This window comes from Acanthochromis polyacanthus, chromosome 1 (assembly GCF_021347895.1).
Source record: "Acanthochromis polyacanthus isolate Apoly-LR-REF ecotype Palm Island chromosome 1, KAUST_Apoly_ChrSc, whole genome shotgun sequence".
Classification (NCBI taxonomy): domain Eukaryota; kingdom Metazoa; phylum Chordata; class Actinopteri; family Pomacentridae; genus Acanthochromis; species Acanthochromis polyacanthus.
In genome coordinates this window covers 67,251,433-67,266,768 of record NC_067113.1, presented here as the reverse complement: position 1 = coordinate 67,266,768, position 15,336 = coordinate 67,251,433, and the positions used below count along the sequence as shown (strand labels likewise).

At 39.4% G+C, this 15,336-nt stretch overlaps 1 protein-coding gene across 4 annotated transcripts in view; it reads left to right on the top strand.

Annotated features, from left to right (window-relative positions):
- Nucleotides 1-15,336, top strand: part of lmo3 (LIM domain only 3) — a 52,368-nt gene that overhangs the window by 22,146 nt on the left and 14,886 nt on the right. The gene's annotated exons all lie outside the window — the stretch shown is intronic.

The window sequence follows — 15,336 nt, the reverse complement described above, 5'->3', positions numbered from 1 at the left end:
ATTTGACTAACTGCCAAAAGGTGCAAATTATTATTGTTATTTAATCTGATATATTTATTTATTATGCAGGTCAGTACAGCAAAGAAGAAATAAAATGAAGATCAGATTTTGAATTGATAAGAATTAAACATGTTTAATTAAAAGAAGTGAAAATATGTATTACTATTGTACATCTGTATAGAAATACATAAATACACAAAATCACTGTACAAATACATTTGGAGATGTAAAATTGCAGAGATATCAGGGCTACTGATAGATCAGTACTCTGTCAGCATATATTTGTACTATGCAGTAATGTTTTACATGAATTGGAGGAAATCAATGTGCTTAAATGTATTGTGGAATGTACAGTTTTATTTTATTTCTTTTTTTTCAAATGTGAATGACAATTTAGTTGTATGGGAATGTAATTATGTCGAGATTGGGTCGTGTAGTGGACTGACTTACATTCATACTGAAACACCTGACTTGATCTTAACACAATATTGGTTTTGCAATGATTAAGGAATCGCCAACAAGAAAAGCACTCCGAGGTCAGTACTCCTCCAAGGCTGCTCAGTTGTTGTATCATTTGCAGTGGATGAAATGTTTAAAAAAAACATGGTCTGCAGCAGTGGATTTGAAGTGGGATCACAATCATGTGATCATCAGCAGGCAGCTGATGTAGTGTTCACTTGTTGTCATGGTTACAGTGATGCCATGCCACTATCTCACAATGATACAGAAATCTTTGACAAATCTGTGGATCCAGACTATAAGCTGCATCACTGCCAAAATCTAATCACTTGGTCATTGTGTCATTTCTGACCTTCCCTGAAAATTTTATCCAAATCATTAGTCTGTTTTTGAGTAATGTTGCTAACAGACAGACAAACGGACAGGCAGATTTGTCCGTTTGCAACATTCTCAAAAACGGACCAACAGACAAACCAGCCCTGATCATCACATATCTCGGCCGTGTTCCTTGATGGAGTTAAAAGGACTGTGGCTCTCGTTGTCACAGGGCTGGGAGTTCTTAATTTGGAATCCCGGAGAACTCTGCAGCAGCTGTGCCTATGCACTGTGATTTTTGTCATGTTTAATGTCATGTGTGGATAAAGGACCTTTTTGGTGACTGCCTATGCAGCACAGGCATAATGCCTTGCCTGGACACACTGCCACACATTTGGCTGCTACTTCTCCTCCGCCGGCATGTGAGAGCATGATAACAGCCCTGCGGTTTGACACAGTGATATGCAGCACCCACCCCACTCCACCTCCAGCCCACAGGTTTTGGCACGCATTGCTTTTGTTTTGTTCACGGCCATGTGTTTTGGGATCAATTGCAGTTTTCAGCCTGCAAAAAAAACACACCCTCATAGTCAATCAATAAAAACAAAACCAATCAAAAAATAAAAACACCAAGAAAAGCAGTGAGAGAGTGCAGTACTCACCGTTCATGGTCTGCAGCAGTGCATTTGTAGTCGAATCACAATCATGTGATCATCAACAGCAGCTGATGTAGTGTTCACTTGCTGTCATAGTTACAGTGGTGCCGTGCTGCTATCGCGCAACGATACAGAAATCTTTAACAAATCCACGGATCCAGACTATGAGCTGCATCACTGCCAAAATCTAATCACTTGGTCCTTGTGTCATTTCTGAGTTTCACTGAAAATTTCATCCAAGTCCATTAGTCCGTGTTTGAGAAATGTTGCGAGCAGTCAGACGGACAAACCAATGTCGATTGTCACACAACTCCTCCCGTTCCTCGTCAGAGTAATAAAACAAGAAACAAAAGCAGAGGATGCTAGAACTCATTTGATCCCTGAGAGAGATGACAACCCTCATCCTTGTGAATGTGCACTTCTCTAAGTGACAAAAGCAGAAGTGTTGTAGCCTGCATAGAGACGAGGGTCTGGCTTTGTGTCTGATGACAAGAGGATGGAAAGGAAAGATGAAGCAGATAAGCGAGAAATACAGAAAAGTGGAGGACAAAGAGAGAGAAGTGGATGTGCTGTTGTCATCTGAACATTTGAAATGCCTGTTTTATGACCTGTTGAACTTTGAAGACACTGTGTTTAACTTGTAAACTCCGACATAAGTAGAAAGGTATCCCAATGAATATGTGCAAAATTTGGAATGGAATTTATAATGCATGAAGTGCACAGTGGCTTGGTGGTTAGCAGGGGTGTCCACGCTTTCTTGGAATCTTTGTGCATGGAGTTTGCATGTTGTCCCTGTACATGTGTGGGTTTTCTCCAGCTTCCTCTAAAAGACCAACAACATGCTGAGGTTAACTGGTGATTCTAAATAGTCTGTAGGTGTGAATGCGAGTATGATTGTTTGTCTCTATATATAGTCCTGTGATAGACTGATGACCTGTCCAGGTGTCTCCTGTCTTCACCCTAAGTCAGCTGGGATAGACTCCTGCCCCCATGACCCTAATGAGGATTAAGCGGTGGATCGAGAATGAATGGATGGATGGATGGATGGATGGATGGATGGATGGATGGATTGATTAAGTATATCACATTATAGTGTCGCTACTCCTAGTTCAGAATGAATCAAAATATTGAAATAGTGTGAACAATCTTGATCATGGCAGTCATCTTGGTTCTGAGGTGGTGTTGAAGAGTTGACCTCATGTGGTTATTGGAAGAGCTTGAGATGCTTTTTTATTTCTTATGAAAGTGTGGAAGTAACATATCTGCTCACGTTATACTGAACAGGAGATGCAGTCAGTCAGCAATTTGTGTGTGTGTGTGTGTGTGTGTGTGTGTGTGTGTGTGTGTGTGTGTGTGTGTGTGTGTGTGTGTGTGTGTGTGTGTGTGTGTGTGTGTGTGTGTGTGTGTGTGTGTGTGTCTTGACAGGAAGGATTCAACCAGGCCTTCTGTGGCACCTCTGGTTAATGAGGCCTTTATGGAGATGAAGTGGGTGCAGGAGAGGAGGATATATAGAAAGCAATGCTAGCCAGGGAGAATGGAGCTGGCTGCAGCTGTTAGAACATAGAGAGGTTTAGGGGCACAGGGGTGGGGGTAGCACTGTGGAAAACACGATTTCAAAATGTTGATTGGTCGGTGTCAGTCCCACTTCCAGCCATTTGGATGATATAGGCAGTGCTCCGAGGCCTACTCTGAACCCCTGAACAACTTCTCAATTAGTGGGCGGCAGAACAGCCAGACGCTATTGTACCCCCAAACACATATCCCACCCTCACATACATATACACTCGCTCTCAGGTCACATAGCAGCCAGATCTCTCCAGTCATCAGTGCTGGTCAGGTTGTTCTGTGCTGACTTGGGAAGATCATGCTGTTTTAGAAACCTTTTGTGAGCCGTAGTTTGGGAGAACACTGAAAAGCACTGATGTGTCTCCTATTGTTTTTACAGTGAAAACAATTGTTAAAAATATAATCTGATCTTTTTAATGTTGTTCTTCCTCATGATAACCACTAGGCTCAAAATGTAGAAAGAAGTGTGATGCTTTGTGACAAGCTGCAGCTGAATCTCCATGATAACACACGTCACAAAGAGGAAGGAGCTTTGCATAACCAAGCTCAGCCAGTCAATGTTGCTGTGCTATGTTTGTGTAAAATGAGATGTAAATGTGGTCATTTTAACAGCCTGATTTATTCATGAACCCAAAAGAAAGAGAGGAATGCTAATGCTACACACTGCTTTGCCCTTGGTCAGGGCATATCGACAAACAAGTCACTCAACAGAGGAATTAACAACTTCATTAAGTTACCTGATAGCACTTGCACATCCAGCTCTGCATCACTTTGCCTGTGGTGGCTGTTGTCAAGGTATCTGTTGCTAGAGAAAATACCAAACACACATTTTCAGGCTTAATATATTCAAGGAAAAGGACTAGCTTAAACAGTTTTTTAGGTATTATCTGCGATGTTTATTCAAGCCATGATCTGAAAAATGAAAATCAGTCAGTCCAAATCCATATAAACACCCATTATAGAGAGGATGTCCAATCAAAATAGGTTTTCAGGGAATACAAGAATCAATGCGTTGCAGAGGTCATGCTTGTCTCTTGTTTATTGATATGGCCATATCTGACCACATGGTGCTGAGAGACCGGAAGAAACAGCCGTGACTGAAGAGGGGCTACTGCTAACTGATTCCAACTTCCACCAGTTTTCCATTTGCTTTCATTATGTGAAATGATAAAGAGACGATCACAGCGGTCTGCAGCAGAGCTGTCACAGAGACATCCATGTGTCAGTCTGGAGATTTCTCAGCTTCCTCCACTAAAGGAGGAAGTCTTGATCAATGAGTGAAACAGGTGTCCCTTCTACTGCTCCTCCTCATGTTCTCTGAGAATGTGGTCCTGATGTGTGCATTTACAATGAAAGACTAATATATATATATATATATATATAATATGTGTTAAAATTTACAGCGAATCTTCAGAGTGAAAATTCCTTCCTGACATTGACTGTGCTCAGAGTAAACAGCTGAAGTTTGACATGAATGAATGAATGTTTTTTATTATTATTTTTGGATATGTGAGAAAAAAAGCCACAAAAATAAATCAAAATATTCAAAACAACAACAAAACTACATAAATTGCGAAAAAACAAAGCAAAAAATAGTAACCCAATATATCTGAAAAGGTGTAGGATGAAGCATGAGCCTTTGTCCTCCTACCCATCAGTCACTCAGTACCTCACTCCCTTAGTTATTTATGCACATATTTACAAATAAAATAGAAGATAAATATCCTAAATAAACACATATTAAATCATCAGTGATATGTCAATCCCCTCCTCTCCCTGTTCTTGCACTGCTTTTTAAACTGACTCGTGCTACAATTATAACCCCCATCTCTGTTACAAAACAAGTTCTGAATATTTACGGGAAATTGGTTGTTCATTGCTTTGTACATTATTGGTGCTGTCTGTAAATGAAGCAGTGAGTTTTAGCATTTTGTATTTTAAGAAGAGAGAATTTGTGTGATCTCCAGTTTTATGAATTTTCCTTATTGCTTTTTTTGTAGTATTTCACCACTCATAATTTCACATTTCCCATGAAGTGGAAGTAAAGTATATTACAGAAAAAAACGTTGTACACTGCATTCATTCATTTATTCATTTATCATTACAGATTTAGTTACTTTTAAGATGGATATTTGATATATTTGATCACATGTAAGTCACCGATATCAGCCAGGACTTTGTTTTAATATTGTGACTACTTAATAGTTGTTTATTTTTGCCTAAATAGAATTTTTCAAGTAAGACTTTTGTTTGCAATGGTACTGTTACTTCAGTAAAAGATCCACATATTTTTTCCATCACTAAATTTTTCTATGACTCTTGGAGGTTTAAATGGCAGGAAACAAAAACAAAACAAAGAAATCAGTGTCTATCTCTTCAGCTTCCACCTCAATTTGCAGTTTAATGAGATGGTGCATGGATGTTCAAAGCTCTGAAAGCACCCCATAATTGTTATGTTGTGCTTAGGAAAGCCTGGCTGCCATTAACCTCCAAACACCACATTTCACTTCACACGTCTAGCAATTACCTCGCCAAGAATGCTTGAGCTCGCAAATATGTGTGTTGTGAAGTTCCTGTAATTAAATTGGGCTTTTCACATATAATCTGAAAATGCTAAGGGTCAAACTGGGGACCCAGTAATCACTAGTGATTGAGTGTGAAGGAGGGTCAAATGTATTGAGAGTCTTTTTTCATCCAGCCCTTAACTTTATTGATTAGAGAGGTCACATTTTTAAGCAGAGGTCAAGAGGGAGGGGCATTTATTCTGCTTCCCAAAAGCTGAGAAGGGAACATTTTTGATGGAAAAAAATGACATGCCCTCAACAGCAGTATTATTTAGCCTCTATTTCAAGAATAGTCTGTAAAGTTTGTGGAGGCGTATTGCCATTGCCAATATCCAAATCCAGGATTTATGCCATTCATGAATATCCAAGTCTCGCTCAAGGTGATGACATACACTAGCATTCAAAAGTTTGGGGTCATCCAGACAGTTTCATGTCTTCCATGAAAACTCACACTTTTATCCATGTGCTAACATAACTAAACAAGGGTTTTCTAATCATCAATGAGCCTTTCAACACCATTAGCTCACACAATGTAGCATTAGAACACAGGAGTGATGGTTGCTGGAAATGTTCCTCTGTACCCCTATGGAGATATTCCATTAAAAATCAGCAGTTTCCAGCTAGAATAGTCATTTACCACATTAACTATGTCGACACTGGATTTATCATTCCTTTTATGTTATCTTCAATGAAAAAAAAACAGTTTTTCTTCCAAAATTAAGGACTTTTCTAAGTGACCTCAACCTTTTGAACAATTATGTAGCTTACAAACCCCAAAATCTGTTCTAATTTCTGTGCGTTTGTGTATATCTAACACTCATTAGGCTTGTTTATTCCAGTGGGGTTTCCTAAAAATGCAGTTTCTGCCTATGTCCAAACTAATATGTTTTTGTTTTAAAACATACACACGTGGACAAAATTGTTGGTACCCCTCAGTTAAAGAAGGAAAAACCCACAATTCTCACTGAAATCACTTGAAACTCACAAAAGTAACAATAAATAAAAATTTATTGAAAATTAAATAATCCAAAACAGCCATCACTTTTGAATTGTTGATTAACATAATTATTTAAAAAAACAAACTAATGAAACAGGCCTGGACAAAAATGATGGTACCTCTATAAAAGATTGAAAACTATTTGACCAGAGTTACATGATTAACTCAGGTGTGTCATTTAATTGACATCACAGGTGTTTCCAAACTCATAATCAGTCAGTCTGCCTATTTAAAGGGAGACAAGTAGTCACCCTGCTGTTTGGTGAAAAGGTGTGTACCACACTGAACATGGACAACAGAAAGCGAAGGAGAGAATTGTCCCAGGACATCCGAAAAAAAATTATAGACAAACATCTTAAAGGTAAAGGCTATAAGACCATCTCTAAACAGCTTGAAGTTCCTGTGACAACAGTGGCTCATATTATTCAGAAGTTCAAGACCCACGGGACAGTAGCCAACCTCCCTGGACGTGGCCGCAAGAGGAAAATTGATGACAAATTGAAGAGACGGATCGTTCGAATTGTATCCAAAGAGTCCAGAGCAACCTCCAAAGAAATTAAAGGTGAACTCCAAGGCCAAGGTACATCAGTGTCAGATCGCACCATTCGTCGTTGTTTGAGCCAAAGTGGACTTCATGGGAGACGACCAAGGAGGACACCACTGCTGAAAAAAACTCATAAAAAAGCCAGACTGGAATTTGCAAAAATGCATGTTGACAAGCCACAAAGCTTCTGGGAGAATGTCCTTTGGACAGATGAGACCAAACTGGAGCTTTTTGGTAAGGCACATCAACTCTATGTTCATAGACTCAAAAACCAAGCATACGAAGAAAAGAACACTGTCCCTACGGTGAAACATGGAGGAGGCTCAGTAATGTTTTGGGGCTGCTTTGCTGCATCTGGCACAGGGTGTCTTGAAAGTGTGCAAGGTACGATGAAATCTGAAGACTATCAAGGCATTCTGGAGAGAAATGTGCTGCCTAGTGTCAGAAAGCTTGGTCTCAGTCGCAGGTCATGGGTCTTCCAACAGGACAACGATCCAAAACACACAGCCAAAACACCCAAGAATGGCTGAGAGAAAAGCGTTGGACTATTCTAAAGTGGCCTTCTATGAGTCCAGATCTGAATCCCATTGAACATATGTGGAAGGAGCTGAAACATGCCATTTGGAGAAGACACCCATCAAACCTGAGACAACTGGAGCTGTTTGCTCATGAGGAGTGGGCCAAAATACCTGTTGACAGCTGCAGAACGCTCATTGACAAATACAGAAATCGTTTAATTGCAGTGATTGCCTCAAAAGGTTGTGCAACAAAATATTAAGTTATGGGTACCATCATTTTTGTCCAGCCCTATTTCATTAGTTTGTTTTTTAAATAATTATGTTAATCAACAATTCAAAAGTGATGGCTGATTTTGATTATTTAATTTTCAATAAATTTTTATTTATTGTTACTTTTGTGAGTTTCAAGTGATTTCAGTGAGAATTGTGGGTTTTTCCTTCTTTAACTGAGGGGTACCAACAATTTTGTCCACGTGTGTATAATCTTTGCTACATTTACATCAGGTATCCATCGTACCCATTGGAGTGCTCCTGAATGTCTGCATTTTTTTTCTGGTCAGGTAGAAACAGAGATTTGAAAACGATATAGGCACCTATGTTTGTTCCATGATTAGGTCTTATCGGTCATTACGTGTCTTTTCTTGACTTACTACATTTCTGTCAATTAAACCTTTTTGAGAAGAAACTATACACATCAGCTCTGACTAACAACAACAATTCCACTTCGTGTTACATCCCACCTGAGAAATGGCAGCTCTTTCTTTATATCATTGCTTTTGTTCCTCTATTTTCTTCTACAGTTTTCTGCAACTAACCAACCAACCCTCTGTTTCATGTTGATACTGACACGTGCCTGCCCAGTTTACATGAATGTTGATGTCTTAAATGTTTTTAGATGTGTTAGTTTAGACAGTTTTTTTGCTGAAAAGTGAGCTTTAAATTGAAAACAGATTTCTGAATAGAGACTCATCTTCCCAATATCCCTGTTTCTTTCGTAAAATAAGCTATTGTTGTTCTCTACAGTAATTTAAAAAATGTAAAACCGAGTCTTTAAAGTCACAGTACAAATATTTGCTGATGTAAAATTAAGTCAGGATGCGACATAAAATACATACAGCATTTTTTTTTTTTTTGATGGAACTTTTTTCTGTCGCTTGGCATTTTCATTTTAACTAAAAGTGCTGTGGCATGGACACATAATTTTTTGGACTATCCCCCTCCAGTCGAGGTTAGCTAAATTAGTTGTGAAGAGCAATGACTTGTGGGACTGTGTGTGTTTGCATGCAGATAATTGCAGGGCTAGCGTGCCGCAGCCTGGCACACAGTTCACGTTTGCAGGTGGGTTGGCATTGGGAAGTGCCTCTCAAACAGACACATCTGGCCCCTGCTGAGGTTATAACCTTTCATTATATCCTCCTCAAAATGGACCCAAATACAGCACTGCCAAAATTGTGCTGAAAGCCTTTTCCTAGTTACTGTGTTTAGAGTACACTTTTTTGAAGAGTTGTTTTTCATTTTAAAACAGAGGATTCACAGAATTTTTGTGATTAGGTGTGAGAATGAGGGAAAGGTAGTATTAAGATATATATAGAAAAATATTATCAATACATAACAATATTAATAATAATATTAAAAAAGGGGGCTGTACGGTGACTTGGTGGTTAGCACTGTCACCTTGCAGATAAGAAGATCCCTGGTTGGCATCCCTGTCTTCTTAGGATCTTTCTGCATGGAGTCTTCATGTTCTCCCCATACATGTGTGGGTTTTCTCCAGGTTCTCCGGCTTCCTCCCACAGTCCAAAATCATGCTGAGGTTAATTGGTGATTCTAATTAGTCTGTAGGTGTGAATGTGAGTGTGATTGTTTGTCTCTATACATAGCCTTGTGGTGACCTGTCCAGGTGTCTCTTGTCTTCATTCTAAGTCAGCTGGAACAGACTCCAGCCCCCCATGACCCTAATGAGGCGTAAGTGGTGTATAAATGATGGATGAATGGATATTAAATGAGTAATATTATACTACATGAAAAGCACTAGTGACTACTAGGGTCCGGTGCTCCACCAAGGCTGCTCAGTTGTCGTATGATTTCTAACGGATGAAATCTTTAAACAATTCAGGGTCTCCAGTGGTGGATTTGTAGCAGGATCACAATCATGTGATCATCAGCAGCCAGCTGACGTAGTGTTCACTTGTTGTCATGGTGACAGTGATGCTGTGATGCTATCTCACAATGATACAGAAATCTTAAATAAATCTGTGGATCCAGACTATAAGATGCACCACTGCTAAAATCTAATCACTTGGTCCTTATGTCATTTCTGACATTCCCTGAAAATTTCATCCAAATTCATTAGTTTGTTTTTGAGTAATGTTGCTAACAGACAGACAGACAGACAGACAGACAGACAAACCAACGCCGATCATCACATAACTCCGCCGCTTTCCTTGGCTGAGTAATGATTGGTTATAATCTCTAAATTATAACCAACCTGGTGGGTTTGCTTTAAAAAAAGGAAATAAAAGCATTGTTACTCACAGCACATTTTGTTGTTTGTAACATTGGACATGACTGCAACCAGTAATTTATGTCGTTTCTGTAGTTTCAAAGATGCATGATGAAGAATGGCTAGTGTTATCCAACCTTTTTGAGAGAGATTATAGCAGCTACTTTGGCGGCATTCTGCTCTTCAGGTAGACAGTTCAGGGGAATGCTCCCCCCATATGGTCGGTAGTCTCTCAGAAAGCAGGCCATATTTCATCATTAGGATATCAGAGTCCAGGTGCAGATGAGAACTGATCGAGCTGGCAGCCAGGCCAGTCGGGGGCACTCAAGGGGGAAAATCTTATCCCAGGGACAATCCCCAGGTCAGACCTGCTGTAATTGAAATAATTCAGCCCCTAGAGTTGTTTAATCACTGACAATCACACATGCAGGAAGGAGTAAATTGAAGAACACATGAGTCTGATTACATTTGCCACACTGAACTCTCTCAGCAGCCCTTTCCACTAGAGTTTACATCAGCACCTTGGATATCAGCAGTCCACCTTTCTGTTTGCATTCTACTTCTAATGTCAGTTATGTTTTTGATGATGGACAAGCCATATCACTTTGTTCTAGTTTCTTCTGTCCCTTTTGTCTATCGAATATTTAAACTTTAGCTTCTTCCTGTGACTAAATTCCATGTGTGGCTCCAAAGAGTCTGGATCATCAAACAGACAAGGAACAGTCACATTAAAAATTCTATGCTGAGATGCAACAAATCATTTGTCTGTTATTAACCCTGAGCCTGTAATTATGCAGATTGCCATAGATTTTCCCTGGGAGCCTAGAAGTGAGATCCAGGGGTTGTTCTCAGCATGGCAGGCAGACGAGGGAACGGTCGTGCATTACTGAACTTGCCACATTCATCATGTTGACTGATGGCACAGGGAGTCGCTCCCCAGGTCCCGGTGGTTAATGTAGTGGGTAATTAACTGTCATTTGCCTAGTAATAGGCCGATGATCAATGGTTTGTGAGGAAACAAATTCTAATCTGGCAGCTGATGAATGCATACCAAGGCTGGAGCAATTGATGTGGTGAAGGGGGTAGAAGAGATGGGGGTTGTGGAAGGGAGCTGGAGAGAAAAGCTGCCACCGGAATTTCAAAAGGCCACTGGGAGCACTGGTGCTAGCCGCCGCTCTCCAAAATGAATTAAAGCAGCTTCAGTTGTTTCCTTTGATGGTGCTAGAAAACCCAGTCAAGGGAATGATGGAGGAGCTGACTGATCCTCTTAACAAAATTTATTCAGCAATTCATTTGAAAGAGTCACCAAAGTTACAGATAACAAACTACATAAGCAAACAAAAAAATATTGTTTCCGTCCTAAAGCTGTATCTCTCCACGTGGATGGCTTTGTTTTGTTCATATATTTGTCTTTTCTTCATAAAATTGTAAATCACAATAAAACATTCAGCCACATGACCTTCCTCCAGATACTCCACTGTGCACAGTTAACACATTTTGGTTTATTTCTCTGGTTTCCATGTAAGCTGAACAAAATTTTGATTTTTCAATAGTTGCTACCAATCTGTGTGTGCAGTGCTGGAGTGTGTTGTATGATGCAAAGAAGAATATTTTTTCTTGTTTTGGTAAAGGTACAGTATACAAATACTTAAACAACATATAATAGCGTCTGTTGGTGTGTCGGTGTGTATGGGGTGCACTGTTGAGCTGGGAGAAAACATTTGGTTGTGATGAAGCACAGGAGCGACAGATAAGCTGTATTTTGATGAACAGCCATCACACATGCTCTTTAACACTGGGAGAACCATGAAAACACATTTGTGGTCATTTGTAGCTCCAAAAGTTTCAGGCGTAACTTAATAATTTAAGCAATTAAATATGAATGACACTGTGTGTCACCTGTTAGGAAGATAAGGTGAGGACATTTGTCCTGCAAAACAAACAAAAACAACAACTCAGGGGTATATGAAAGTACAACATTGTGTGTCTTTGCCAAAACAAAATATAGTTTTATCATCGAGTTTCATTCACTCTGAGTGTTAGCTTTGGAAAATCACTTCACCATTAGAGGCTTTGCATCTTTGACAGAACATTTGGCTCCCTGTATATATAATCCAACACAACCTCTTTTTACACCTCAGTAATCAGCTGAAGTGTCACCGTATTTTGGATTTAACTTGTCAAAGTTCAAACATGACACCATTCCAGCACTCTCCAATGGGATGGAAGCCTGCAGGCTCAGATTGGGTTTAGGGTCGATTGGGATCAAGCCTCGTGGAATAATTGAATGGGTATATGTTTTTCTTGTGTCAAAGGAGTACCACTGAGTCATAGCAGGCTGCAAATCACAGTGAATGCATTTTGACTGGAACAAAGTATCAAGTATTGACTGTCACCATTCTCTTTCAAATTCAGATTTGAGCAAAGCATGAATTTTAATTTCATGTTGTGTCTTCAGCCTCTTTAAATATGCAGGCTGTCTTGTCAGCCATGGATATGAAGTGTATGTCAGTGCTTTTTTACATGTGTTATTCTATTTTTTAGCAGCACTCTCGATACAGCGGTCGCTGTACTACTGTCAGATGAAGAGAAATGCATTAGAAATGTATGTATTTTTCACAAAGTAGAATCCAGAGCTTCAAGCACTAGATGCACTGCTTCATATTCGGCCTCTGAACCACCTTCCTCTGATTGTGGTGAACCCTGCACCTTTAAATTCATTACAACTAAACCACACCTAATTTGTCCCCTCCCTTGAGACCATTAGCATCTGCAGCATCAAACCAGCAGAGCGGTGAAAGACATGTGGCAGGTACAATACATCCATCTTTGGTCTCTGCAGCAAGACAGGGCTTCCTGTGTGCTGCTGATCTGAAGAGCGTTTGCCACCAGCAGACTCAGCCAGTGAGGTACTGCAAACATGTGAAGATGCTAGAACGAATGAGGAGGGCGTGTCTGCACTGTTCTCATCAGGCAGCACAGGTTGGACATGGTAATAAATAGTTTAAAGAAGTTACATTTGCACAGGAAGGTAGAAGTTGAATTATGCAACAACAAAAAATGCATCAAACTAATGGATGAGAAGCATCTAGAAGTTTGGATAGTCTGTTTGATCACTGGTCTTTGATCTTTAGTTTTAATTTATTTTATCTTATTAAGTGGGTCTTCTACATGGATTCAGTTTCCTCAGTAAGAAAAAGGAATGCATGTATTGTCTGAAAACAAGAAACTGCTGTGTTTGTTTCTATAACTACGATCACGTTACTAACAATGGCATTTTACTGCTCACAGGAATAGTCACAGTAGAATAGAATAGAATAGAATAGAATAGAATAGAATAGATCATTATTGTCACTGTTACAGAAAACAATGAAAACTGGTTTAGTATTCTCTCAATAGCAGCATTAAAAATAAGCTATATAACACACTCTAAAAATATATATACAACATAAGAGCAAATATACAGTATGGAAGCGGCTTGCTGTTAGAGACGTGCTCTACACATGATTATTGCACATAATATGGATTACACTGATATAAGTATTGCACTTATGTGATATTGTCATTCAGGGGGGAGGGAGCAAACATCTGACAGCTTGGGGAACATTTTGTATTGCACTAACAGTACCAACAACGATTTTTATTGTAATTTGTTCGTAATGTACGACTCTTTCTTTAATGCTAAGAACACTTGGCTGTCTTTTGGAGAAAAAAAACACACAAAAAAATCAAAACAGTTCAGCATAACTGCAAGAGGTTTCATCCAATGTCTATTCTTTCGGCCTTCCATCTGCAGTTTAATGTAATGTGTCTCCTTTGTCAAAGATTTTGCTTTTATTACTTTGCTAAGGAACACGGTTCAGTTATGTGACGATCGGCATTGGTCTGTCTGTCTGTCTGTCTGTCTGTCTGTCTGTCTGTCTGTTAGCAGCATTATTCAAAACAAACCAACAGATTTGGGTGAAATTTTCTGGGAAGGTCAGAAATGACACAAGAATCAAGTGATTAGATTTTGGCAGTGAGGCAGCTTATAGTCTGGATCCAACTATGACAAGTGAACACTACATCAGCTGCCCGCTGACCTAGTGTAGCATTTTTATTTAGACTTTCTTAGCTTTAGATATGTATATTTATTCTTTTACTGTCTGTTGTTGTTGCTAGGCACTGCAAGTCTATACACCATGTCAAATTTCTTGTGTGCCTTTAATGCCAACTCACTTGGCATTAAAGGCTTTTCTGGTTTTGATTCTGACGATCACACGACTGAGCTGATGATGATAACTCAATAATTATCCTTGAAAAGATTAACATCCACAGTTATTAATTTCAATCAATTAAATTCAGCTGTATTTAGCTCCACTTCACAGGTCGCTTCACATAACAAGACAAAGACTTAACAAGAATATATTGTAGAGAAAAATCTAACAAATATAATGATTTTCTTTGAGCAGCACTAAACAAAAATACACCTTTAAATAGGAGGAAACCTCCATCATATCCAGGCTCAGGATGGAGATCTGTCTCAGCTGGTTGGAATGAGGGTGAAGATGAGAGAGAATGTGATAGCAAGGAGGAAAATACAAACAATATGTAAACACTGACAATTGATGTTAAGCTCAGTTATTACAGATTAGAAGTGTACAATCCACAGCCAGATATGAAGAGAGTGCTCATTTATATGCCACCATTACAGTTAAAGTTATATAAAGTCTGTCTGTCTGTCTGTCTGTCTGTCTGTCTGTCTGTCTGGTTTTAGAACTATTTTTTAAGGAAATTATGACTGCCTGATATTGTTGAACTTTTTTGAACACTGCCTTTTACTGTGATTAGGTTAACGGGAAAAAACACCCCGAAAGCATTGGGTTTCCACCTCCATGTCTGACAGTGGGGATGGTGTTAAACGCCACATGAAGACAACATCATTGTGGCCAAACAATTAAATTTTTGTTCCTGGCCATAAAACCGAAGACCAGAAGTCTTCTTCTTTGTCCAGATGAACATTTAAAAAAGCCAAGTGGGCTTCAGTGTGCTTTACCTGAAGAAATGGTGTCCTCCTTGGTCTGCATCCATGCAGTGTCCATTGGACTGTTGCCACCAGCAGAGCCAAGATTCTCCAGGATAGACTTGGTGGTGATCCTTGGATTCTTTTTCACCTCTCTCACTGTCCTCCTGGCCAGCACAAGTGTCACTTTTTCGCTTTTGACCACATCCTCT